Source organism: Triticum dicoccoides, chromosome 5B, assembly GCF_002162155.2.
Source record: "Triticum dicoccoides isolate Atlit2015 ecotype Zavitan chromosome 5B, WEW_v2.0, whole genome shotgun sequence".
Classification (NCBI taxonomy): Eukaryota; Viridiplantae; Streptophyta; class Magnoliopsida; order Poales; family Poaceae; genus Triticum; species Triticum dicoccoides.
The window spans coordinates 59,083,836-59,109,563 of record NC_041389.1 but is presented as its reverse complement, the minus strand read 5'-3'; the positions used below and the strand labels follow the sequence as shown (position 1 = coordinate 59,109,563).

Sequence of the window (25,728 nt, the reverse complement as noted above, 5' to 3'; positions counted from 1 at the left end):
TTGACAGCATCGTAAGTCCACGCAGAAACAACAAACTTATGTGCAGGCGGCGGGCCTCCTATCCCAGTGAAGTCCACGGTGGACAGATTAAGACAGTTGACGTACATAAGCTGATGTACAACAATTTAAATAGGAAAAAATATCAGTTGCCGTCATGGTATGTTGGAAAAACAAGCTAATGTATGTTCCTTCAATCATAAAGTTGAATTGCATGAAAAAGAAAAGAAGAAGTTGCCATCTGTCTATGTTAGTTGCCATCATGGTATGATGGCAGTTGCCATCTTGTTATGATGTTAGTTGCCACAATGTCACCATCATGGTTGCCATGAATATATAATGATGTTAAAGAGTGTTCACAAAAAGGACTGGTAAAAAAATACCATTAAATGTAGTCGACAACCCTTCTGGTACATCTTGTTCGAGAATGCATCGTGCAGGAAGTCCGCAATAAACTTACACCAATTCATCTTCTTCACATCTTTTAGTTTTTCCTGCACAGCACAAATTTCAGGACAAGAAGTTGCCGCATCAGAAAATCAAATGAAAAAACATCAAAAAAACTGGCAGTGACTAGCTTACACATGACATCGGAGCCAAAAAGATTGGAAGAAAATGAAGGAGAAGAGATAGATCATTCACCAGGATGGGGAAGCATTTGTTGCTTGGGAGAAAAGAAGTGGTCGGCGCAAAAACAGCTGAGATGAGGTACATGAGTAGCTTCATCTTAAAAACCTCGCCATGGGTTGTCATGGCCTGCAACGAATCTGCCAGGAAAGTCGGGTTCGGCACGGATTCCAACCCAGGAAACAAACGGGGAAACAACATTCCCTCGATCTTATTATTGACCTCATACGAGACTTTGATTTCTCCACGGGGCACACCCAAAGTGCAGAACACGAATTCCTCATCCAACGGCAGTCTTCCACGTCCCGGAATCACAAATTCCCTCGAGGCGGGGTCGTAAATCTCACCAAGCCAATCGCATACAGGGTTCACAAGATTCTTGCACCGAACATCCATCAGAACCTGCATACCCATCTCAGCAGCAGCTCCCTTCTGATCGTCGGTAAATTCGTCGGTCAATGAAGTCAGGCGTTCCTGCGAAGCCCTATTGCGAGTATGTTTCTTCTTCTACAAAAACAGACAAATGATCATTTGTTGCCATGTTTTCACTCTCATGAAAAATTTAGTTTCTAACATACGATTGCAAGCTCGATGTGGTATCCAAAAACATATGGAGGGGTGGGGGGGAGGGGGTGGACAGTTACCTCATCGCCGTCTTTTCGATGTCCAGTTGCCCGATTCTGCCGAGGTACATCCATGAAATCATCATTGTCGCTTTGATGATCGCCGCGAGCCATTCTGCTGAGGTAAGAACAAACCAAATTGTCAGGGTGGGAATGAAATGTATGAAGTAAGCAATTGCCACATAACAAAAATGTGCTTGCCACATGGGCTCAATTGAAATGGCAAATAGTGAAGGCAAATATCATATGAACACACATGCACCCTTATGATTGTCGAAGACATAAATATGACAATTAAACACATTGGCTTCATTTGAAAAATGTACAGATCGTACTGCACTTTAAACAAAATGTTGAAGTTGCCATGTTAGCACAAGATATTACAAAAGAAAGGCACAACTCTTCCACTGCACAAACATAAAATGTGGCAACTCACACCCTGTCCTTATAAAAAACAAGTTGCCATGTGTTGAAAGGCAAAATATGCTAGATTGTAATTGACATGTTAAAAATGCAACACAAATTCAAAAAAAGCGTTGAAAACATCTGCTGAACAACCTGTAATTGCAATGCACACACTGACCTCATACTAAAAAATGGGTTACCATTTAGTACAACCAAATATGTTCAGATATCACAAGTCAGCGTGGAAAAACACAAATTTGGGTCTGTGGTACAGTTAATTTGTCACAAAATATACTGCCTACAACATGGCACCAGCCATACTGTGTTCACAGAAAATACTTGACACATGGAAAACATATATGTGGCAACTGACACAGTTGATGTGGAAGTTAGTTGCCAACCAGTGCACATAGTTGGTGAAACTGCCATGACTACCTATTTACTACACTTTACCATGGCATATTATTTTGTTAGTTGCCACAAGTCAGCGTGGCAAAACACACACAACTTGGGCCTGTAGTACAGTTAATTTGCCACATTATCCTGCCTACAACATGGCAACAGCCATACTGTGTTCACAGAAAATACTTGCCATATGAAAAAGCATATATGTGGCAACTGCCACAGCTGATGTGGAAGTTAGTTGCCATCCAGTGCACACAGTTGCTGAAACTGCCATGACTACATATTTACTACACTTTACCATGCCATATTATTTTGTCAGTTTCCACAAGTCAGCGTGGCAAACACACATAATTTGGGTCTGTAGTGCAGTTAATTTGCCACATTATCCTGCCTACAACATGGCAACAGCCATACTGTGTTCACAAAAAATACTTGCACATGAAAAAGCATATATGTGGCAACTGCCACATCTGATGTGGGAGTTAGTTGCCATCCAGTGCACACAGTTGTTGAAACTGCCATGACTACATATTTACTACACTTTACCATGCCTGCAGCGTGGCAACAACTATAGCATGAGCACGAAGTTAGTTGCCACATGGAAAACATATTTGTGGCAACTATCACACTCGATCAGGAAATTATTTGCCATATGGTGCAGCTAGTTACTGAAACTACCATGTTCGCATTCATACTGCGCTTTGAAAATAACTACCTAGATCTAGGGTTCGATGGCAACTATCATAACTTGAAATTCATGAACAAAATTCTCACTACACTGATCGCAAAATAGCATTCCGAGGCGACGAGCAACTATCGGACAGAAAAACGACGACCTAATTCCAAGGCACAACCAGCATTTGGCTCCGGAGAGGCCGAACCACACCGGCGTGACCGCCACCGCGGCGGCGACGAAACTGCTCAATGCCACCGAAAACCGCAAGCGCAAGTCTCCGCCGTCGGCGGGAACGCCGGCGCATGGCGAGCCCGCCTGAATCTCGATGAATCTCGAGCGAAGCTTTGACCACGGAGGGGAGGGGAGAAATGCTGGCAGGATTTTGATCGAGGGAGGGAGCATTACCTTCAACCTGCAGGCGCTCCGGTGAAGACGCTCCGGTCCGGCGAGCCCCACCGACGGCCGCGAATGCCGTCGACTCTTCCGCCTCTGCCGTCGCCTTCTCCTCTCGCCTTCTCCTCCAATCGACTGAACTGCGGGGTGGGTTGTGCGGGTAAGTGAGGGGAGGAGTAAATGGAACCGTGAGGGGAGGGGGAGGGGCAAAGTGCGCGACGTGTTTGACGGCAACAATGAACGAGCGTCGCGTGCGGGCGCATAGCAGTTCCACCGCACGCCCCGAGTGGCAACCTCTGACCGCGGGGAGGCAATCGGCGTGTGGGCAAACTATGTCACACACCACACACGCGCCTTGTCCTACGTGGCAAACAAAATCAGCCAAAACGTGCCAAGATTCATGCAGAGACTGCTGGACGGCGATGGAGGCGTGTGGCTGAGATGCCTAACGCCCACACATGTGGACGTTAACATTTCCGTTAATATATTATTTCTTAGAGAGCACGATAGTATACATTTATACGTGTCAAAACTAAAATAAACAGAATGGTGACATTTACCGCACAATTGCCCGAGGCACCTGGCTAGTTAACCAAACCACATAAACAATAACCAAACACATACGGAAAAACTAACGCCTACACGTGTGGCTGAGATGACATCATCTCTTCACACATTTTAAAAATAGAAAATCTAAAAATACTTCAACGTGCATGCATACGGTGACATGACGTAGTCTGTGTGCTATAAGGCGTGTGGACGGGTTTGACTCCCACCACACGTGTGGGCGTTAGCGGTGTCCAACACATAAGCCACAAAAATTATTGCCGTGACAAAAATGCCACAAAACTAATAGAAGAATCAGGCAAGTGTCTCTCCACGGTATCCGATGTATTTAAATTTAAGACTGGGTGCTTTGTGATAGAATTGGTCGGTCACAACTCACAACCCGCCGGAGAACGGGATGGATGTGCCGGCGAGCCAGACGTCGCCGTCGATGAAGGACCCCACCGTGAAGGTGCTGGCCTCAGACGCGCTAATGATGCCGTGGCACCCCTTCCACGCAACCCGACCGGACGTGCTGGCGCCGGGCCCTGTGTTCTGGTACTCGGCGTAGTAGAGCGTGTTGAGCGTGAATGTGCCGTCCCACGCGAGCCAGCCGGCGGGGCCGACGACGATGTCGAGCTCAGACTGCATGAACACGGTGCGCCGGTACTGCTTCCACGGCCGGCCGAGGTAGGTCCTGAAGCTGGACTGCACTGCGGCGAGGTCAGAGGCGGCGTCCACCTTGCACTTCTGGACGAAGATGCCAGTGTTCTGTTTGGGATCGGTCCGGCCCTGTGTCGTGTAGGTGTTGCTCTGGTTGGGGAGGGGGGCGTAGAGGTTGCAACTCTGGAGCATGGCGGTGGAATTGCCGAAGACGAAGTCGATGGTGCCGTAGATGTCGCACTCGCGGAAGAACTGCCGGAGCGAGTGCACGTAGAGGGTGTCCTAGTAGCCCATGAAGCTGCACGGGTAAAAAGGCCGAGAGGTCGGCGCCGACGTGGAGCGCCACCGCCTGGTGCTTGGACGGGCCGGCCGCGTTCTCGATGGTCAGGTTGTGGGCTAGGAAGTTGTTGCCCACCACAACTGCATCATTACAAAGCACAACAAGAGTTTTCTGTGAAATGTACCGCAAAGGAATCTTGAGGAAAATTTTCTATAGAATTCAGTCCTATGGATAAATAAAGAAATAAATATGTGAAAAAATCTTATGAATTCTAATCCTTGAGAACTCATTTGAGAACCTTTTGAATTAAATATTATATGATGCTATCTTATGAGTGTCATGTAGGATAGAACCGGAGTTTAGCCCAAACAGTTGAACAGGCCGACTGGAAGGAATAAATACTAGGCTTGTTTTCATAGCCCAAAAGTAGGTATACAATAGAAAAAGAAAAGTCATGGGTTGGACAGGCCACAGCCTACTCGGCCTTGCTGTAGTTCCGCCGCTGACGTATGATAAATTATGAGGTGAAGCAAAGGAAAATCGTAAGAAATGCTACCTCTGTCTTGCCACATATTTAGGCTTCCCATTGTAACTTATTTTTTACTGTCTGCTCCTATTCACATCATCAGTTTAAGATACGACTATATTATCAACTGTTATAGAGGGAGTACATGATTGAACGGTTACGCCATTACATGATTGAAAGTTTCCACTAGGTGCAAAAACCACAACGAATGAATAGACCGTCTCTTTCCTCAGCTTAATTGGGTTTTGGGCCATCCAATTCCACGTCCACGTCCTGCCAGAACGGGCGAATAGGATGGATGAACGGACGCTAAGCTGCATGGAGAGCGTCGCCTCACATGCGCATGCAGGAGCCTGTGACCGGCCACGCGCAACGCAACAATCACGACGAGGCCCGCCCCGTCCCGCCCGTGTGGTCACCGCCGCGTTCGTCCTACCCTGTTGTTCCACCGACGACGACAGGGACAAATTGACACCGACTTCCGTGCGCGCCCCCTCTCCTCCCTGTACTGTGCAGTGTGCGGTGTAGATCGGAACAAGGGAACAGCAGCAGCTTGAATTCTTGGCGCAAGCAGACTGATCGGATACGTACGTACGTATGATTAATATATCCTTGGCTTGGCGGGGTACGTTTGGAACAGTCGCAGGGGCGTGCGTTTGCCGCCTGCCGCTGTAGTTGGATTCGATCCAACACCTGACATGCTCTTGTGATCCTGGCCTTGTTGTCTTTGCTGTAGGCTGCTAAGTGCCAACAAGCAGTGGTAATCACGGGGCGCGCTGCGTGCAGTTAACAGGATGCTTGGTTTCTTGGCATGGTTTTTGCGCGTTGTTCGTTCTGGGGTGTCGTGTAGAAAGAAGGTGGAGTCTCTTGCTTAGGAAGAAGTGATGATGCATGATTAGCCGGGTGCCCAATCTTGGGCATTTCCTATTTGGCGCCACAGGCGCCAGTTAACGTGCATTTTGTTAACTGGCGCCTGTGGCGTCCATAAATGGGCCTGCCCATCTAGGCGCCAGTTGACGATTTGTTTTTTGAAAAATCTGTGAACTTTTTTGAGATTGATGAACTTTTTTTTATTATTGATGAACTTTATTGAAATTTAATGAAAATTTTGTCTTAAAAATGGATGAACTTTTTTTGATTTATGAACTTTTTTTTCAGTTCCATGAACTTTTTCTAGAAATACATGAATTTTTTTTCAATTTTTATGAACATTTTTCAAATTTAATGAACTTTTTCTAAATTGGATGAACTTTTTTTCAATTTGAATGAACTTTTTTTCAAATTCATGAGCTTTTTCAAAATTTATGAACCTTTTTTAAAGATATGAACATATTTTTTCAAATGGATGAACTTTTTTCTTTAAATCTGTAAACCTTTTCTTCATTTCATATTTTTATTTTCGTAAAAAAAACTAGAAAAAAACTTAGTGCAGCACGCTAATGGGCCGGCCCGTTCTAGCAGCACCGCAGGCGCCAGATCGTTAACGCGCGCCTGCAGCGCTGTATAGGAGCCACCCCCCCTATCTTGTATGATCACTTCGTTTGGTACAAGAGGTTTGGAGGGGTTTTGAGGGTATTTTCCTCGCGTGGCCCAGAAAACCCGCAAAACCTCAAGGCCCTATTTAGTACGCGAGGTTTCCTCGGCCCATCTGCTTCGATCCCCTCTGATCGAGACTGAATTTTCTCCCATGCACGGGAGGTCCTGTGCATGGTCCTATGTACAATACCACATATACTCTGTCAGATAGACCTAAGAATTGTCCTAGAGCATTAATAATGGAATAGTGATACATGGGCCCTATAATGCAAAAGTCATCCTTTGTGCATAATCAACTATCCATACAAAAGTCAGCATTTTATTTTCTTGTGAGATATTCTTTCGTTGAAAATCTTTTGAATAAAAAACTCATTTTAAAATCTTCTTATATATTTGAATTCTTGACAACGTGGCCTTTAAAACAAGACCAATCTTGAATATCTTTTAAGAGAGTTTAAATTTCATGAACATATTTCACTCATTTCAAAATGCTGAGTTTACTCAGTACAAACACTGCTTTTACTAATTCAAAAAGAAAAAATAATTTCACTTAATTTAGAATAATAATTTGACTAATTTCAAGAAAATAATTTGACTCACTTTTTGGTATTACACACATTAAGAAATCATTTCAGCCAGATATCTAGTGAAAAATGTATCAAAACATTAGAATTTTAAGGTGTTCGGAATGTATCCAAGATTGATCTTATTCTAAAGGTCTTGATGTGAGGAGTTCAAATATATACAAATTTCAAAAAAAATGGGTTTTGGTTTTAAAGATATGAACCATCTAAACTGTGATAAGGGAAGTAAAAGTGATGGATTTTGAGATGAAGAGGGGAGAGATATTGTCAGACATGCATGTGCGTGTAACCTGTTGTGAACAGGAAAAGAGAGAACAAACACTACTAGGAAAATTCTTATAGATAGAAGTTTACCAGTAGCGCCTGTTTATGACCCCACGCTACTAGTATTTACCAGTAGCGCTTGGCAGAAAACACGCTACTACTAATAAATAACAACAACATTTGTTTGCTCGGGCCGCGCTACTGTTACATGGGCCGTAGGGCAAAATCAGTAGCCCACTTACCTGTAGCGTTTGTTTTGAACGGGCGCTACAGCTGGTGGGCTTAATAGTAGCACCGACCTCTAACCAGCGCTACTACTAGAGGAAAAGAAAACCGGCCCGAGCGCCCCCGCACCCCCTCACTCTCACAATCGATCCCCTCCGCCCGACGACACCGCCGCGGTTAGGGTTCGTCCCCGGCCGCCTCACCCTCGTCGACGATGCCGTGCGCCGCCACCACGCGCGGTCGCCTCTCGCCTCCTCCGACGCTTCAGCCCCGTAAGTCCCCCTCGATCTCCTCCTTCCCGCGCGCGCCACACTAGCTAGGCTCCAATCGATTTGCTGCGGCGGCTCGCCATGTTTTGGGATTTAGGGATTGCACGGTGGCTCCACGCTTCGATGCGACGTGTTCCAGGCTTGTTTCCTCGCGTGATTGGGGAGAGAGTAGAGAGAGGGGTTAGGTGAGAGAAGTAGAGGCTTTTTGTTGCTCACCGAAACTTAGGAGAGAGTAGAGAGAAGTAGCTAGAGAAGTAGAGGCTTATAGCACATATAATTGAAACTTGGGTTTCAATTCTTGGCTGCTGCCCCTGGAGCAGTGGTGGTGGCGGCGGTGCCTAGTGTTCTAGGGTTTAGAGAGGGGTTCTTTCCTGACACTAGGGTTATGTCATGAATGCTCCTCCTTTCATCTGAATGATGTTGATTGTGCCAGTTCTTCTTAAAGGTCTAAATGTCTGTATCCTCTTGAGCTATCCTATGTGTGAGTTTGATCCACTAGCTTTTTTGTTGATGCATATAAATATATGACCAAGAAGCCCTCACTGTTATGTGGTTTCATGGAAAAAGCAATGCTTGATTCGATACTCTTTCAGGTTGAAGAGAGTATCTGTGTGTGGTGATGCTCAAATTGCCAAGTTGTTATGGTGCGCATTTCAATATATGCTAACGCCCGTTTTGAAAAAAAAATGCTTACATTTTGTCTGTGTGTGCGATTGTTCTTCCCTTGTATTACCTCTTAGTCTGGTGCTTATATTTTGTAGTAGAAAATGTTGGCTACATTTTCAGCCACTTGTGAATTCTGTTTCTGCAACTAAATCTTTGTACATAAACTTTGCTTCCTTGTTCTCCATAGGGGGCTTTGTCAATTTTGCAATGCCTCTTTGGGCAAAGGAGCAAGGTGTAAATTTTCAAAGCCCCCTATGGACCCAAATCGCTATCCATCTGATGCTGTTAGTGAGCCCATTTTTGGTAAATTTCAGAAAAAGAAAACACAGATGACAGAGAGTTGTATGTTTACTTATTGTGCATCTGATGCCAAAGGTGGAATGGATGTTTACTTATTGTGTTTTGTGAATCTTGTGTCGTGCTGTTTTGGAAGATTCTAAGCTGGTTCAACTTTTGGATGTGGGAATAGATAAAGTGTTCCCCTGGATTGAACTACTTTTGCTTGTCTGCTTGCGCAATAATGGCAATATGCCATTTATCTTATTATTAGGATCCGTTTGGGTTACATGATCTCTATTAGGTTATTGTCTGAACTGAACTACAATTTAGTTGTTATTTTGCTTGCCATGTGAACCTCATGTGTATTCTCTATGATGTGAACCTGATGTGTATATTATTCAAAACCTGATGTGTATTGAAAACTTTATGTTTACTTTTTGGATCGTTAATCCTTTAATCATATTGCTTTAGGGAAATGGCGCCACCACCACCACCACCATGTCGACGGTGCAAGTCAAGGTGCGCCAGCAGCCTTGCAACTGGCACGTTGTTCGGCATCTACTTCGAGTCTAGTTTTCTTCATGCGGCGGAAATAAACTATATGAAACTAGTAACTACTATTTTATTTTTAGTGTTATTGGCATTAATGCATTATGTATATATCATTTTGCCTTTTGTACACAGATCATCCCATGCAACGTGAGGTTAGAATTCAACAAGCTGACCGGAGACTCTGTGACCTTTGAGGCTCCTGGGGGGCCCTACACTATGGAGGTCGAGAAAGGACGAAATATGACGCAGTGGGAGGATATGGATGGGTCCGTTTCATCGCCCACATGCGTATCACCGGTGGTGAGTTGGCTTCTCCTTCAGAGCAGAAAGACCCAAGCTGGCCGTGATTTATGTCAACAAAGAAGAAGATTATGAGGATGATGAGGATGATGAGGATGATGACGACCCACTTGGTGAAGCCATCGTAGCTAAAAGAATGAAGTTGAGTGAGGAGGAGGTGTGCAACCTATGGGACATCATTTCGCCACATGCCGACTTCGTCAGGATGCCACTCGTGACCCGCTTGACAAGTACCATGGTTGATCGTGTTGGGGAATGTAGTAATTTCAAAAACATTTCTACGCACACGCAAGATCATGGTGATGACATAGCAACGAGAGGGGAGAGTGTTGTCCACGTACCCTTGTAGACCGTAAGCGGAAGCGTTATGACAACGCGGTTGATGTAGTCGTACGTCTTCACGATCCGACCGATCCAAGCACCGAATGTACGACACCTCTGAGTTCAGCACACGTTCAGCTCGATGACGATCCCCGGGCTCCGATCCAGCAAAGCTTCGGGGATGAGTTCTGTCAGCACGACGGCGTGGTGACGATGATGATGTTCTACCGGCGCAGGGCTTCGCCTAAACTCCGCGACGATATGACCGAGGTGGAATATGATGGAGGGGGGCACCACACACGGCTAAGGAACGATCCGTAGATCAACTTGTGTGTCATGGGGTGCCCCCTGCCCCCGTATATAAAGGAGCAAGGGGGAGGGGGCGGCCGGCCAAGGGAGGGCGCGCCAGGGAGGAGTCCTACTCCCACCGGGAGTAGGACTCCCTCCTTTCCTAGTCCAACTAGGAGACCTTCCATGTAGTAGGAGTAGGAGAGAAGGAAAGGGAAGAGAGAAGGGACGGAAGGAGGGGGTGCGGCCCCTCCCCCTAGTCCAATTCGGACTAGGCCTTGGGGGGGGGGGGGCGCGGCCTGCCCTAGGCAGCCCCTCTCTCTTTCCCGTATGGCCCAATAAGGCTCAATACTTCTCCTGCCGAATTCTCGTAACTCTCCGGTACTCCGAAAAATACCCGAATCACTCGGAACCTTTCCGAACTCCGAATATAGTCGTCCAATATATCGATCTTTACGTCTCGACCATTTCGAGACTCCTCGTCATGTCCCCGATCTCATCCGGGACTCCGAACTCCTTCGGTACATCAACACTCATAAACTCATAATATAACTGTCATTGTAACGTTAAGCGTGCGGACCCTACGGGTTCGAGAACTATGTAGACATGACCTAGAACTATTCTCGGTCAATAACCAATAGCGGAACCTGGATGCCCATATTGGTTCCTACATATTCTACGAAGATCTTTATCGGTCAAACCGCATAACAACATACGTTGTTCCCTTTGTCATCGGTATGTTACTTGCCCGAGATTTGATCGTCGGTATCCAATACCTAGTTCAATCTTGTTACCGGCAAGTCTCTTTACTCGTTTCGTAATGCATCATTCCATAACCAACTCATTTGGTCACATTGCTTGCAAGGCTTATAAAGATGTGCATTACCGAGAGGGCCCAGAGATACCTCTCCGACAATCGAAGTGACAAAACCTAATCTCGAAATACGCCAACTCAACATGTACCTTCGGAGACACCTGTAGTACTCCTTTATAATCACCCAGTTACGTTGTGACGTTTGGTAGTACCCAAAGTGTTCCTCCTGTAAACGGGAGTTGCATAATTCTCATAGTTACAGGAACATGTATAAGTCATGAAGAAAGCAATAGCAACATACTAAATGATCAAGTGCTAGGCTAACGGAATGGGTCATGTCAATCACATCATTCTCCTAATGATGTGATCCCATTAATCAAATGACAACTCTTTTGTCCATGGCTAGGAAACATAACCATCTTTGATAAACGAGCTAGTCAAGTAGAGGCATACTAGTGACACTATGTTTGTCTATGTATTCACACATGTATTATGTTTCCGGTTAATACAATTCTAGCATGAATAATAAACATTTATCATTAAATAAGGAAATAAATAATAACTTTATTATTGCCTCTAGGGCATATTTCCTTCAGTCTCCCACTTGCACTAGAGTCAATAATCTAGTTCACATCGCTATGTGATTTAACACCAATATTCACATCTGCATGTGATTAATACCCATAGTTCACATCATCATGTGATCAACACCCAAAAGGTTTACTAGAGTCAATAATCTAGTTCACATCGCTATGTGATTAACACCCAAAAGAGTACTAAGGTATGATCATGTTTTGCTCGTGAGAGAAGCTTAGTCAACGGGTCTGTCATATTCAGAGCCGTATGTATTTCGCAAATATTCTATGTCCACAATGCTCTGCACGGAGCTACTCTAGCTAATTGCTCCCACTTTCAATATGTATCCAGATTGAGACTTAGAGTCATCTGGATTGGTGTAAAAGCTTGCATCATTGTAATTTTTACGACGGGCTCTTTTATCACCTCCATAATCGAGAAACGTCTCCTTAGTCCTCACTAAGGATATTCTTGACCCATGTCCAGTGATCTACTTATTAGATCAAAATTGTATTCCTTTGCCAAACACAGAGCAAGGTATACAATAGGTCTGGTTCACAGCATAGCATACTTTATAGAACCTATGACTGAGGCATAGGGAATGACTTTTCATTCTCTTTCTATTTTCTGCAATGGTCGGGTCTTGAGTCTTACTCAACTTCACACCTTGTAACACAGGCAAGAACTCCTTCTTTGACTGTTCCATTTTGAACTATTTCAAAATTTTATCAAGGTATGTACTCATTGAAAAATCTTATCAAGCGTCTTGATCTATCTATATAGATCTTGATGCTCAATGTGTAAGCAGCTTCACCGAGGTCTTGCTTTGAAAAATTCTTATTCAAGTATCCTTTCATGCTATCCAGAATTTCCATATCATTTCCAATTAACAATATGTCATCCACATATAATATTAGAAATGCTACAGAGCTCCCACTCACTTTCTTGTAAATACAGGCTTCTTCAAAAGTCTGTATAAAACCATATGCTTTGATCAACTCATCAAAGCGTATATTCCAACTCCGAGATGCTTGCACCAGTCCATTGATGGATTGCTGGAGCTTGCACACTTTGTTAGCATCTTTAGGATTGACATAAACTTTCTGGTTGCATCATATACAACTCTTCTTTAATAAATCCATTAAGGAATGCAGTTTTGACATCCATTTGCCAGATTTCATAAAATGTGGCAATTGCTAACATGATTCAGACAGACTTAAGCTTCGATACGAGTGAGAAAATCTCATCGTATTCAACACCTTGAACTTGTTGAAAACATTTCACAACGAGTCGAGCTTAGTAGATAGTAACACTACTATCAATGTCCGTCTTCCTCTTGAAGATCTATTTATTTAACATGGCTTGCTGATCATCGAGCAAGTCAATCAAAGTCCATACTTTGTTCTCATACATGGATCATATCTCAGATTTTATGGCCTCAAGCCATTTCGTGGAATCTGGTCTCATCATCGCTTCCTCATAGTTCGTAGGTTCATCATGGTCTAGTAACATGACTTCCAGAACAGGATTACCGTACCACTCTGGTGCGGATCTTACTATGGAAGACCTACGAGGTTCTGTAGTAACTTAATTTGAAGTTTCATGATCATCATCATTAACTTCCTCACTAATTGGTGTAGTAGTCACAGGAACAGATTTCTGTGATGAACTACTTTCCAATATGGGAGCAGGTACAGTTACCTCATCAAGTTCTACTTTCCTCCCACTCACTTCTTTCGAGAGAAACTCCTTCTCTAGAAAGGATCCATTCTTAGCAATGAATAACTTGCCTTCCGATCTGTGATAGAAGGTGTACCCAATAGTTAACTTTGGGTATTCTATGAAGACGCACTTCTCCGATTTGGGTTTGAGCTTATCAGGTTGAAACTTTTTTCATATAAGCATCGCAACTCCAAACTTTAAGAAATGACAGCTTAGGTTTACTGCTAAACCATAGTTCATACAGTGTCGTCTCAACGGATTTAGATGGTGCCCTTTTAAACGTGAATGCAGTTGTCTCTAATGCACAACCCCAAAATGATAGTGGTAAAACCGATAAGAGACATCATAGATCGCACCATATCCAATAAAGTGCGGTTACGACGTTCGGACACACCATAACGTTGTGGTGTTCCAGGTGGCGTGGGCTGTGAAACTATTCCACATTGTTTTAACTGAAGACCAAACTCGTAACTCAAATATTCGTCTCCGCGATCAGATCGTAGAAACTTTATTTTCTTGTTACGATGATTTTTCCACTTCACTCTGAAATTCTTTGAACCTTTCAATTATTTCAGACTTATGTTTCATCAAGTAGATATACCCATATCTGCTCAAATCATTTTGTGAAGGTCAGAAAATAACGATACTTGCCACGAGCATCAACACTCATTGGATCGCATACATCGGTATGTATTATTTCCAATAAGTCAGTAGCTTGTTTCATTGTTCCGGAGAACGGAGTTTTTAGTCATCTTGCCCAAAAGGCACGGTTCGCAAGCATCAAATGATTCATAACCAAGTGATTCCGAAAATCCATCTTTATGGAGTTTCTTCATGCGCTTTACACCAATATGACCCAAACGACAGTGCCACAAATAAGTTGCACTATCATTATTAACTTTTCATCTTTTGGCATCAATATTATGAATATGTGTATCACTACGATCGAGATCCAACAAACTATGTTCATTGGGTGTATGACCATCGAAGGTCTTATTCATGTAAACAGAACAACAATTATTCTCTGACTTTAAATGAATAACCGTATTGCAATAAACATGATCTAATCATATTCATGCTCAACGCAAACACCAAATAACATTTATTTAGGTTCAACACTAATCCCGAAAGTATAGGGAGTGTGCGATGATGATCATATCAATCTTGGAACCACTTCCAACACACATCGTCACATCACCCTCAACTAGTTTCTGTTTATTCTGTAACTCCTGTTTCGAGTTACTAATCTTAGCAACCGAACAAGTATCAAATACTCAGGGGTTACTATAAACACTAGTAAGGTACACATCAATAACATGTATATCAAATATACCCTTGTTCACTTTGCCATCCTTCTTATCCACCAAATATTTGGAGTAGTTCCACTTCCAGTGACCATTTCCTTTGCAGTAGAAGCACTCAGTTTCAGGCTTTAGGTTCAGCTTTGGGCTTCTTCGCGGGAGTGACAACTTGCTTGTCATTCTACTTGAAGTTCCCTTTCTTTCCCTTTGCCATTCTCTTGAAACTAGTGGCCTTGTCAATCATCAACACTTGATGCTCTTTCTTGATTTCTACCTTCGTCGATTTCAACATCACGAAGAGCTCAGGAATCATTTTCGTCATCCTTTGCATACTATAGTTCATCATGAAGTTCTACTAACTTGGTGATGGTGACTAGAGAATTCTATCAATCACTATCTTATCTGGAAGATTAACTCCCACTTGATTCAAGCGATTGTAGTACCCAGACAATCTGAGCACTTGCTCACTAGTTGAGCGATTCTCCTCCATCCTTTAGCTAAAGAACTTGTTGGAGACTTCATATCTCTCAACTCGCGTATTTGCTTGAAATATTAACTTCAATTCCTGGAACATCTCATATGGTCCATGACGTTCAAAACGTCTTTGAAGTCCCGATTCTTAGCCGTTAAGTATGGTGCACTAAACTATCAAGTAGTCATCATATTGAGCTAGCCAAACGTTCATAACGTCTGCATCTGCTCCTGCAATAGGTCTGTCACCTAGCGGTGCATTAAGGACATAATTCTTCTGTGCAGCAATGAGGATAAACCTCATATCACGGATCCAATCCGCATCATTGCTACTAACATTTTTCAACATAGTTTTCTCTAGGAACACATATAAAAATAAACATATGAAAGCAATAACACGAGCTATTGATCTACAACATAATTTGCAAAATACTACCAGGACTAAGTTCATGATAAATTAAAGTTCAATTAATCATATTACTTAAGAACTCCCACTTAGACAGACATCTCTCTAGTCATCTAAGTGATCACGTGATCCAAATCAACTAAACCATAACTGATCATCACGTGAGATGGAGTAGTTTTCAATGGTGAACATCACTATGTTGATCATATCTACTATATGATTCACGCTCGACCTTTCGGTCTCCGTGTTCCGAGGCCATATCTGCATATGCTAGGCTCGTCAAGTTTAACCTGAGTATTCCGCGTGTGCAAAACTGTCTTGCACCCATTGTAGATGGACGTAGAGCTTATCACACCCGATCATCACATGGTGTCTGGGCACGACGAACTTTGGCAACGGTGCATACTCAGGGAGAACACTTCTTGATAATTTTAGTGAGAGATCATCTTAAAATGCTACCGTCAATCAAAGCAAGATAAGATGCATAAAGGATAAACATCACATGCAATCAATATAAGTGATATGATATGGCCATCATCATCTTGTGCTTGTGATCTCCATCTCCGAAGCACCGCCGTGATCACCATCGTCACCGGTGCGACACCTTGATCTCCATCGTAGCATCGTTGTCGTTACGCCATCTATTGTTTCTACGACTATCGCTACCGCTTAGTGATAAAGTAAAGCAATTACAGGGCGTTTGCATTTCATACAATAAAGCGACAACCATATGGCTCCTGCTAGTTGCCGATAACTTTGGTTACAAAACATGATCATCTCATACAATAAAATATAGCATCACGTCTTGACCATATCACATCACAACATGCCCTGCAAAAACAAGTTAGACATCCTCTACTTTGTTGTTGCAAATTTTACGTGGCTGCTACGGGCTTTAGCAAGAACCGTTCTTACCTACGCATAAAAACCACAACGATAGTTTGTCAAGTTGGTGTTGTTTTAACCTTCGCAAGGACCGGGCGTAGCCACACTCGATTCAGCTAAAGTGAGAGAGACAGACACCCGCCAGCCACCTTTAAGCACGAGTGCATGTAATGGTGAAACCAGTCTCGCGTAAGCGTACGCGTAATGTCGGTCCGGGCCGCTTCATCTCACAATACCGCCGAACCAAAGTATGACATGCTGGTAAGCAGTATGACTTGTATCGCCCACAACTCACTTGTGTTCTACTCGTGCATATAACATCAACGCATAAAACCTAGGCTCGGATGCCACTGTTGGGGAACGTAGTAATTTCAAAAAATTTCCTACGCACACGCAAGATCATGGTGATGACATAGCAACGAGAGGGGAGAGTGTTGTCCAGGTACCCTCGTAGACCGTAAGCGGAAGCGTTATGACAACACGGTTGATGTAGTTGTACGTCTTCACGATCCGACCGATCCAAGCACCGAACGTACGGCACCTCCGAGTTCAGCACACGTTCAGCTCGATGACGATCCCCGGGCTCCGATCCAGCAAAGCTTCGGGGATGAGTTCTGTCAGCACGATGGCGTGGTGACGATGATGATGTTCTACCGGCGTAGGGCTTCGCCTAAACTCCGCGACGATATGACCGAGGTGGAATATGGTGGAGGGGGGCACCGCACACGGCTAAGAAACGATCCGTAGATCAACTTGTGTGTCATGGGGTGCCCCCCTGCCCCCGTATATAAAGGAGCAAGGGGGAGGGGGCGGCCGGCCAAGGGAGGGCGCGCTAGGGAGGAGTCCTACTCCCACCGGGAGTAGGACTCCCTCCTTTCCTAGTCCAACTAGGAGACCTTCCATGTAGTAGGAGTAGGAGAGAAGGAAAGGGAAGAGAGAAGGGAAGGAAGGAGGGGGTGCGGCCCCTCCCCCTAGTCCAATTCGGACTAGGCCTTGGGGGGGGGGGCGGCCTGCCCTAGGCAGCCCCTCTCTCTTTCCCGTATGGCCCAATAAGGCCCAATACTTCTCCTGGCGAATTCCCGTAACTCTCCGGTACTCCGAAAAATACCCGAATCACTCGGAACCTTTCCGAACTCCGAATATAGTCGTCCAATATATCAATCTTTACGTCTCGACCATTTTGAGACTCCTCGTCATGTCCCCGATCTCATCCGGGACTCCGAACTCATTCGGTACATCAAAACTCATAAACTCATAATATAACTGTCATCGTAACGTTAAGCGTGCGGACCCTACGGGTTCGAGAACTATGTAGACATGACCTAGAACTATTCTCGGTCAATAACCAATAGCGGAACCTGGATGCCCATATTGGTTCCTACATATTCTACGAAGATCTTTATCGGTCAAACCGCATAACAACATACGTTGTTCCCTTTGTCATCGGTATGTTACTTGCCCGAGATTTGATCGTCGGTATCCAATACCTAGTTCAATCTTGTTACCGGCAAGTCTCTTTACTCGTTTCGTAATGCATCATTCCGTAACCAACTCATTTGGTCACATTGCTTGCAAGGCTTATAAAGATGTGCATTACCGAGAGGGCCCAGAGATACCTCTCCGACAATCGAAGTGACAAAACCTAATCTCGAAATACGCCAACTCAACATGTACCTTCGGAGACACCTGTAGTACTCCTTTATAATCACCCAGTTACGTTGTGACGTTTGGTAGTACCCAAAGTGTTCCTCCGGTAAACGGGAGTTGCATAGTTCTTATAGTTACAGGAACATGTATAAGTCATGAAGAAAGCAATACCAACATACTAAACGATCAAGTGCTAGGCTAACGGAATGGTTCATGTCAATCACATCATTCTCCTAATGATGTGATCCCATTAATCAAATGACAACTCTTTTGTCCATGGCTAGGAAACATAACCATCTTTGATAAACGAGCTAGTCAAGTAGAGGCATACTAGTGACACTATGTTTGTCTATGTATTCACACGTGTATTATGTTTCTGGTTAATACAATTCTAGCATGAATAATAAACATTTATCATGAAATAAGGAAATAAATAATAACTTTATTATTGCCTCTAGGGCATATTTCCTTCAGATCGGCATATCATGGTATGTTGCATTCACTAGTGCAGAACCGGGCTTTAGTGCCGGTTCGTGACGGCCTTTAGTGCCGATTGGCGAACCAGCACTAAAGAGTGGGGACTAAAGCCCCCCCCTTTAGTACCGGTTCGTCACGAACCGGCGCTAAAGTGCAAACACGTGGCACGAGCCAGGCCCGTGTGCGTGTAGAACATTAGTACCGGTTGGTAACACCAACCGGTACTAAATGTTTGTGTTTTTTTTTAATTTTTACTTTAATTTTGTGTTTTCAATTTGGCTTTATTTTCCATTTAATTCTTTTTTGTTTGCTGGTATTTCACGATACTACAAATTGTACACGTTATGCATATATATTAAATATATTTTCTCGTACGTAGAACCGCATATATATATATATAATATATATCATCGAATGTCTCACAACCAACACCATTAACTATTCACACATATACACATGTATATACATATACAATTTCTACTACATGTTGCCTTGGTGCCTTCGGAGCACGATGACAAGTGGTTCATGGGGGCGGTAGCGGGTAATAGTATTCTCCTTTCGGATCTATGACCTGGTCAAGCAAAAATCCAGCTATTTCCTCTTGAAGTGCTTGTATGCGGTCCGATGGTAGGGGCTTATCCCCTACCGATCTGAACTGTTAAGAAGGAGATCAATATGCATGTGTGTTAGGGCATCTCCAGCCGGCCCCCCAAGACGCCCTCCCAGGCCACTTTTTAGACGCCGGCGGGCAAAAAACGCCCCACTCAGGCCCCCAGGAAGCAGTTTTTCGCCCGGATTTGACGGAAGTTAGCGCCGGCACACCCACCCCAAACCCAGCCCCCAGGGGGGCAGCTGGGGACGCCGGCATGTCTTTTTTGCATGCACAGGCCCACTTGCCAGCCCCTCTTTCTTCCCTCTCTCTCCTCTCTCCTCTCCTTTCTCTTTTTTCTTTCTCCTCTCTCCTCTTCTTTTCCATCCGCCACCTACCGCACACACAGCCGGAGCGGAGCACGCATGGCCGCAGAGGGGCTCGTGCCCGGCGTGGAGCGGACAACGCATGGCCGGGGCGGGGCTCGCGCTTGCCGGCCATCTTTGACGTCGCGGCGAGCAGTCCCCTTGCATCACCACCAGCAGCTTCCCCACCACTTCCGGCATGGCTGCCAGCGCCTCCCTCATCTTCTGCTCCCCGCCTCCCGCGCAGCAGGACAACCACAGCAGCGCCTCCGCGGCCATGCACAGGATGGTTGCCGGTGATGCAGCCTCCTTAAGGATCCTCACCAGATCGGTTTCTTGGCATCTTCGCTGACTCCGCCCGCAGACAAGACGGCAGCCATGGCCTCCACGGCCATCTTGACCCGTCCACGCTTCTCCGTGTCGTCCCGGGTCAGGTAGGGCACCATCTCCGGCGCCATGGTGGCCAGGATCCTCACCGCGTCGACGTGCGCGTCGGTGCACCCGCCCGTGCACTCCACGATGCATGGCCGGGGCGGGGGCTCGCGCTCGCGTGGCTGTGGCGGGTGGCTCGCGTGGCCGGATCGGAGCACGCATAGCCGGGGAGGGGATCGCGCGCGCATGGCCGGGGCGGGAAGGGCCTCCGTCTTCTTAATCCTCGCAGTGGCCGTCCCCGTGGCCGCGAGCGAGCAGGGGGGAGCCGGTGTGTGCGTGCACGCGCGGGCGGAGCAGCGGAGGGCGGCCACGGCCAGGCGCGGGCGCGAGCTACTGGAAGGCGACGCGTTCGACGGCCTCGCTTGGGGGTGGAAACGGCTAGAGATCTTTTCACCCCCAACCCAAAATTCTCGCCGGCAACCCCCCAGGAGGCGAAAAAATGCCTCCTAGGGGGGCAAACGGCTGGAGATGCCCTTAGTTGTGTGACTAGATATCGATAATGGTGTGAATAGTGTTCTGACAAAAACGTACCCAGTCCTGTCTATCAGATCTGCTCCTTTCGCACGTCATCATGCGAATGTTCTCGCAAACGTAGTATGCACACAGATTATTCCCTTTCGCCTGCCTCAGGGCCTTTACGAGAATGGAATTGAATCAGATAATGATTAATCAAGCATAATAATTAATTAATGATATTGAAACAAGAATTAAAGAGATGGTAGCTAGCTAGTACTACTTAATTACTAACCTTGGGTCGATGCCAAAACAATTTTTTTCCATTCTCCTGGAGTCACCGCGATGAACTTTGCCCATGCCCTGCCCGCCGACAAAGAAAATTAATAAAGGGGTTATTAAATAGTTCATATCAGGAACTAATAGTTAATAATTATTGAAATTACCTGTTGACTATCCCCTTCACGATGGTGTAGTCTTTATCTTCTTTAGTTAGTGAGTCCAGTAATTCAACTTTTTCTTCCTCAACTTTAATGTCTATCAAGACCCAGTGCCAACTGCATACGCACACGTTTGCATGTCTTAATTAAGCGGGCATGTGCATAAAATTAATCAACTACCGTAAACCGTATACACTTAATTATTAACATCTAGCTAGCTAGTAAGCAAAAACAGAATTTGTAGTACAAGACAGTGTGACTCACGGGAAGTTGTAAGGAAGTAGTATATCTTCGAAGGTATTGAGGCGCTTCAAGAACTCTAGCATGCTTTCCTCTACAGCAGCTTTACAATGTTCAATCTCCCATATGTCCTGATTAATGGTATTTGGGTCAATGAACCCAACGCCATAGCGTCCAGCTTTTTTTATTTCATACATCTTCATCCTGCATATAATACCACAAAAAAAGAATATAGTGAGGATAATTACATGTAATGATTGATCAAAATTATCACTACATAACTAGCTTGATACTTAAATTACAGAAAGAAATCACTTACAGCCAATAGCAACTGACGATAGACTTGTCGAGTGCGTCTTGATTAAATAACTGAAATAGTTCTGGATACTCAATGGCCAGAGCTTTCTCATGGTAATAATGCTCATGCTTGACATTCACCATGAGGGACTCTCGATTGGAAATCTTGGTAATGTTCATGTACCATTGATGCAATTGATACATTCTCGTTGGGAGGTCCTTGACCTTGTCTGGATGGACCAAAGGTTTGCCCCGGACATATTGCCATTATATTTCCGATTCTTTAAGCGTAGGCATGGGCTCAGTTTCGAGGAGTTGTCCAACAGAGATATTGAGCATTTGAGCCTGCATTATATGATCCTCTGTTATTACCACATCGCCATGCTGGGGAACGCTAACGGTTTGCCCACAATAATATTTGGCGCGCGTACTACTCCTCTCATGTGTTGTTGGCACAACAAGCGGGGGGATCGCTTGCGCCGCCTGTTCTCCCAACTGGGGAACGGTTTTCCCGCATTTTTTGCCAGCTGTTTGTTGGCTCAAGCTTGAGCTCGCTTCCTTCTGTAGTCGTGCTCGATGTGCCTTCCTGATTTGGCGCTCATAGTCCGAGTCAACAGGCTTGGGAGCTGGTTCTCTAGCCATACGAATGAAGTGGTCAATTACTTTCTCAGGCACTTTCTCCTTTGGCGGTGGTGTCGGTTTCGGTCCAAAATGGGCGTCCACTTGGGCTTGCACTATGGCTGTGTTTTGCTCCTTACTCATGTCGTAAGGCCTCTGAGGAAGAGGAGCGAGGCTTGGACCATATTTATATCGCTTGCCTTCGCCTGTACTTCCTGAACTACCTCAACTCGTACCGCTACGCACCAAAGCTGCGGGATGTCTCTTCTGCGATTGCTGAGACGGCGGAGACGGCTGACGTGGAGTTGGACCAGGAGAAGTGGCCTGATGATGTGCCGGACTTGAAGCAGGAGGTGTGGCCTGACACGGTGCCGGACTTGCAACCGGAGAAGTGGCATGACGCTGTGCCGGGCTTGAAACCGGAGGAGTCAGCTCACGCGTTCGGGGACTTGGAGGAGGTGGTGGACTTTGAGGAGGAGGAGTCTCACGCGTTCGTGGACTTGGAGGAGCGGGAGTCTGCTGACTCGGTGGCGGACTTCGAGGAGTCGGCAGACAACGCGGTGTCGGTGGACTTCGAAAGATTATGCAATCCTTTCTCCATAGGATGATACGATGTATGGCCTCTCCGAGTGTGTGCTCGTCTTCACCTCCAGGAATGTCAAGCGTTAGCCCCGAATATGGGTCCACCACTTCATCAACCATGACACGAGCATAGCCCTCTAGAATCGGGATGCAATGGTAAGTTGCTTCGGGGGTAACTGGAAAAGCAACGCCGTCCGCCACCTTCATGGATATGTTCTTCATTTTGGAGTGTAGCTCGCAGTTAGTGTTCTCTATGATGTCATCCACGGGGTATTTATCCAGCAGCGTGTCGCCCGGGGCAGAACCAACGCTGCTTCTCGGCATGGATGGGACGGTGCTATCCAAAGCTGGACGATCATCCGCTTGCTGCTGCCGCTGCTGAGACCCCCTTTCCTGGCTAAGTGAGTCGATCTGCTGTTGCTGCTGCTGGAATTTGAGTGCCAGGTCCGCGTGCCTTGCTTCTAGGCCTTGAAGGCGTTCTACGTCCTGCTTCCTGTGCTCCTCCTTCAGCTTCCTTTTCTTCTCCTCCTCCATCTTCCTTCTTGCACGGCTCCTGTAGTCCTCGTTCCATTCTGAAAAGCCCTCATACCAGGGAATAACGCCCATGCCTCGTGTTCTTCCTGGGTGTTCAGGATTTCCTAGGGCGCGCGTAAGCTCGTCGTTCTCTCTGTTGGGCGTGAACACCCCCCTTCGAGCTTCATCTATTGCGTCAATTATCTTTTGTTCGGCTCCTTTTACTTGCCTTCCGCGAAACTCCGCCTGTCTTCGGGTCCAACGCTCCCCCATGCGCATAGAACCAAGTTCTGCACCTGGGGGGCCAGTGCCGGGTAACCGGAGTGACCCCTGCATCCTCCATCTCTTGCTCAGACTTATCCCACTTAGGCAATGCCACCGCGTAGCCACCTGGACCCAGCCTATGGAACTGCGTCTTTCTTGCGGCATTTGCCTTGTTTTTCATCGACTGTTCCTTAGATAATTCTGAATCCTTGAAGGTCACGAAATTGTCCCAATGTTCTCTTTGCTTCTCCAGTGTTCCCTTGAAATCTGGAGTCTTCCTTTCATTAGGGAGGTAGTTGGCCCATACAGTTTTCTTGTGGGTGTTGAATGCAATTGCCATCTTCTTAAGAGCAGCGGCCTTGACTTTGTCCACATCTGCTTTAGTGAAATGATCTGGTAGGGTGAAATGTTCCATCAGAGATTTCACCAGGTCTTCTTTGGCTCTGCCATCGACCCAAGTAAGACCTGGACGTTTAGTCTTTGGCTCTTTCCATTCTTGAATGGAGATCGGGAGTTTGTCCTTCACAAGAACTCCGCACTGATGAGTCCACTTGTTCGCAATGTTCTTAGGCGTGAGGGGTTCGCCACTAGGTTTGATGGATTCGATGTGGTACTTTACACCATCCTTCAACAATCTGCCCGGGCCTCGCTTTGTCTTGCTGTCTGTAGAAGCAGATTTGCTCGATCCGGAGGGCTGAAAGAAGAAAGATCGATTCGTTAATATATCTTCAATAAAAAAACATGTGATGATCACCATGATGCATGCTTATATAAATATACCTCGCCGTTAGTGTTTATTATTTGAAGATCAGCATTGTCTGTGTCATCACAAACATTGTCTGTGTCATAATCATAATCATAGTTCATGACTTCATCAGCCCGGTCGTCGAGATCGAATATCTTTTCATCACCCTCTCCGGTATTGTTAAGATATTGGGAGTCGTCATCTGCTTCATTCAGACCATCTAGCCTGTGAGGGCTGCGTATGATGTCGAACAATTCTCTTCTCTCTCTCTGCCGGTATTGTCCGCCATAGCTTTTACTTTACTAATAATACAGAAGAAATATAAAAAAATTAGTATTCAAATTACAATTCATGGATGCAATTAATCAAAGGAAAATCTGAATCTCGAATACATCCTCTCGAATATATAATCTCGAATACATCATCGTCTTAATATATATAATCTCGAATACATCGTCTCGAATACTATATATCGAATACATCACTGGCTAGGTACCTAATAAAGATCAAGTACTACAGAAGAATCTAGGGCGCCACTCGCGGTTCCTGGGGCGCGGGCGGTGCACACCCAAAGAGAAGGAACCATCACAGGATCATATCTCCGGTCATCTGCCCAAAGAACCCGCCAAGTAGTGGAGAACCTAACGTCGTCCATAGCAGCCATGTAGCGATGGACGTGCTCATCTTCCTCCCGGACACAGCGACGCACCACCTCCGGCGGGGCCGGCTGCCTCTGCACCGAATGTGGCCCACGCGAACGCCACCAAAGAAGATCAGGGTCGACGACGGGACCCGAGGTCGGGTTCCTCACCAAGCGGCGCGCCCCTCCAGGTAGCACCTCCCAGTGCCAGCCCGGCGGAGCCCAGTCCCGGACATGGGTCCCCTGAAGCATGACGTCGTCGCGAACGGGTCGACGGCGAGGATGCGGGCCGGGCATATCATCGAGAACAAATACTATATGCCCGCAAAAGTAACATTTTTTAAATGATTGGATTGTGGATAACTAAAATTCTATATATATGCAAATTCTAACAATTTGACATTAATCTAATTCATCTAACTAAAACTAATTCTAAAATTTCCTGATTATATAACTAACATTTCCATAACAATTCTAATATTTATATAACTAAAAAACAGAAAAAATGCTAACATTTCTATAGATATTTCTATAACTAAAAAATAGAAAACATTTATAACATTTCTATAAAACTAACATTTCTAATATTTATATAACTAAGAAACAGAATAATTTCTAACATTTCTATAACTAAAAAACAGAAAAATTTATAACAAACAAACTAATGTGTGTAGTGTGTGTGTGTGTGTAGTGCGCGCGCGCGCGCGCGTGTGTGTGTAGTACTGTGTGTGTGTGAACATTGGCGGCCGGGGTGAGCTCACCGGCGAGGCGACGACGGGGCGGCGACGACGGGGCGACGGGACGGGGCGGCGACGATGGGGCGGGG

At 45.5% G+C, this 25,728-nt stretch overlaps 1 pseudogene; it reads right to left on the bottom strand.

The window, feature by feature from the left end:
• Positions 1-4,068: 4,068 nt before the first annotated feature.
• The window catches only part of LOC119309064, a 35,570-nt pseudogene continuing 13,910 nt past the window's right edge, over positions 4,069-25,728 (bottom strand).